This window comes from Sinocyclocheilus anshuiensis, unplaced genomic scaffold (genome assembly GCF_001515605.1).
Source record: "Sinocyclocheilus anshuiensis isolate Anshui unplaced genomic scaffold, SAMN03320099.WGS_v1.1 scaffold2700, whole genome shotgun sequence".
NCBI lineage: Eukaryota > Metazoa > Chordata > Actinopteri > Cypriniformes > Cyprinidae > Sinocyclocheilus > Sinocyclocheilus anshuiensis.
The window spans coordinates 298,072-301,798 of NW_015548196.1; positions in this window are offsets into that span (position 1 = coordinate 298,072).

Genomic DNA, 3,727 nt, shown 5'->3' on the forward strand with positions numbered 1-3,727 from the left:
CACTCACACTCACACACACACACACACACACACACACACACACACACACACTCACACACACACACACACACAGTACACACTGCTGATTCCAGTGCGTGACGTGAACCGCAGGCATGACGTGATTCCAGCATCATGTGTGCAGCACCTCGTCCTGTGTCTGTAACCTGATGGATCTGCGATTGTCCAGCGCTGCAGAGGTCAAAGGTCATCCTCGGAGTCCCTGAGGCTCCAGCGAGAGGAAGGAGCTTCTACATTAGTGTTAAGAGATCATTAATGGGACAGAAGCGTGTCTCGAAGCAGACTCTCACGCCTGAAATGTGTGTGATTGAGTCTCTGATTGCAGTCGTGATCCTCTAGACTTTGGTGTCTGTGGAGGAATCAGTCAGAGTCTGAAGGATCTCACTGAACGTGGGCCGTTCTTTAGGGCTGGACACCCAGCAGCGGCTCATCAGACTGCAGACGTGAGCAGGACAGTTCACTGGAGGAGACAAATGCAGAGTACCAGCCTGGAGACCTGAGACACACGAGACACTCATTAGACACACATGAGACACACGAGACAGCATAGACACACAAGAGACACAGATAGACACACAAGAAACACAGAGAGACACACATGAGACAGACATAGACACACACGAGACAGAGATAGACACACAAGAGACACAGAGAGACACACATGAGACACATGAAACAGACACACATGAGACACACGAGACAGAAATAGACACACAAGAGACACATGAGACACACGAGACAGAGATAGACACATGAGACAGAGAGACACACATGAGACACATGAAACACAGACACACGAGGCAGAGATAGACACACAAGAGACACAGAGAGACACACATGAGACACATGAAACACAGACACACGAGGCAGAGATAGACACACAAGAGACACAGAGAGACACACATGAGACACATGAAACACAGACACACGAGACACACGAGACAGAGATAGACACACAAGAGACACATGAGATACAGAGAGACACACATGAGACACAGATAGACACACAAGAGACACAAGAAACACAGAGAAACACACATGAGACACACAGACACTCATGAGACACACGAGACATACACACGAGAGAGAAACACACATGAGACACACAAGACAGAGATAGACACACAAGAAACACATGAGACACAGAGAGACACAGATAGACACACAAGAGACACAAGAAACACAGAGACACACATGAGACTCAGAGAGACACTCATGAGACACACGAGACATACACACGAGACACACACAAGACAGATAGACACACGAAACACAGAGAGACACACATGAGACAGATTGACACACAAGACACAGATGAGACACGAGACACAGAGAGTCACACAGAGACACACACGAGGCACAGAGAGACACACGAGACACACAAGACACAGATAGACACACACGAGACAGACACACATGAGACACAGAGACACACACAAGACAGAGATACACACATGAGACACACACGAGACAGAGAGACACGCATGAAACCGATAGAAAAAAACATGAGCGAGACACATACGAGACAGACACACATGAGACACAGAGAGACACGCATGAAAGAGACACACACAAGACAGACACACATGAGACACACAAGACACAGAGAGACATGCATGAAACAGAGACACACACGAGACACAGATAGGCACATGAGACAGAGATACACACATGAGACACACACGAGACAGAGAGACACGCATGAAACCGATAGAAAAAAACATGAGCGAGACACATACGAGACAGACACACGAGACACAGAGAGACACGCATGAAAGAGACACACACGAGACAGACACACATGAGACACACAAGACAGAGAGACATGCATGAAACAGAGACACACACGAGACACAGATAGGCACATGAGACAGAGATACACACATGAGACACACACGAGACAGAGAGACACGCATGAAACCGATAGAAAAAAACATGAGAGAGACACATACGAGACAGACACACGAGACACAGAGAGACACGCATGAAAGAGACACACACGAGACAGACACACATGAGACACACAAGACAGAGAGACATGCATGAAACAGAGACACACACGAGACACAGATAGGCACATGAGACAGCGATACACACGAGACACACACGAGACAGAGACACGCATGAAACAGATAGAAAAAAACATGAGAGACACATACGAGACAGAGTGACACACATGAGACACACAAGACACAGATAGACACACACGAGACACACACATGAGACACAGAGACACACACAAGACACAGAGAGACACACATGAAAGAGACACACGAGACAGACACACATGAGACACACAAGACACAGAGACATGCATGTAACAGAGAGACACCCACGAGACACAGATAGGCACATGAGACAGATACACACATGAGACACACACGGGACAGAGACACGCATGAAACAGACAAAAACATGAGAGAGAGACACATACGAGACAGAGAGACACATAAGACACACATGAGACAGACATAGACACGCATGAGACACACGAGACACGCATGAGAGAGAGAGTGACACACATGAGACATAGATAGACACACATGAGACACTTCATCAACTGACATTCGTTCAAGAGATTTTAAGACATTAAAAGGTCAACAACTGACACTGACATCATGAATATCTATCTATCTGACCATAAAGTCTTCAAATGACATCTGAAGGTCAGAGATTGACCATCTTATGATGATCCTACAACGATCATCTGCTAAACTCAAGGTTTCTGCAGTTTTTAAAATCAAATTTAAGACCTTTTTAAGACCTGCACTAATAAATAAATCAGGTAAAATAAATCAAAATCAATCAGGTTTCTTAAATTCTTTTACTTCATTAAACAGGCTGGAGCAAGTTCAACTGCAAAATGATGAAATACTCAAGATATGTTTAATTCAATATTTACATATGTTTATGTACTAATAATACATTAATACATATGAATTAGAGGTTTATTGATATTGGATTTTGCTGATATGATAATGTGTTTCAAGGAAGGCATAAATCGATAAATAAACTGATTAATAAATTATTAAGATTATTGTGCCGATACTAGTTAAATCTCTATATTAAATGTGTAAAATAATGTTCTTAGTCTTTCTTTCATGTGACGGGTGGTTCAGAGAGAAAATACAAGGGTTTACATTGATTTAAATGCCAATTACAGTTTACTGTGTAACCAAAATGTCAATAATATCCAGAAAAAAAGATTTTATGTATAATGCAGGACTTTTAATCATAAACTTTAAGCCCAAAATTCACCAGGACTCTTATTTTGAAATGTCTATGATTTACTAGTTCCTCCTGCTCATTCAAACAGATGAAAGAAATAAAATAATCCCAACCATCTACAATAAATGACAATATAAACACTATGAAGTAAACATTGTCTTAAATCATAACAGTCATAACAGCCGATAATAAGCAATCTATTGGGATAAATGTGTCATGACTCATGATTCCTGCTGTTCCATCCCCAAATTTAAAGGCACAATATATCATTTTCGCCGCTGGAGAGCGCGTATTCAAAATAAACAAATAGACAAAGGCGTAGTTAGATAGAGTGTGGAATCATGGGAGTTGTGGTCTTCATCCCCACAGCCGATGCAATCCGACGGGACTCGGGCAGAAATCATGTTCATGGATGAGTTAATGATTTATTAACGTAGTAGAATGAAGCAGGGTGAGGCTGAAAGCCGTCGAAGCGAAACGA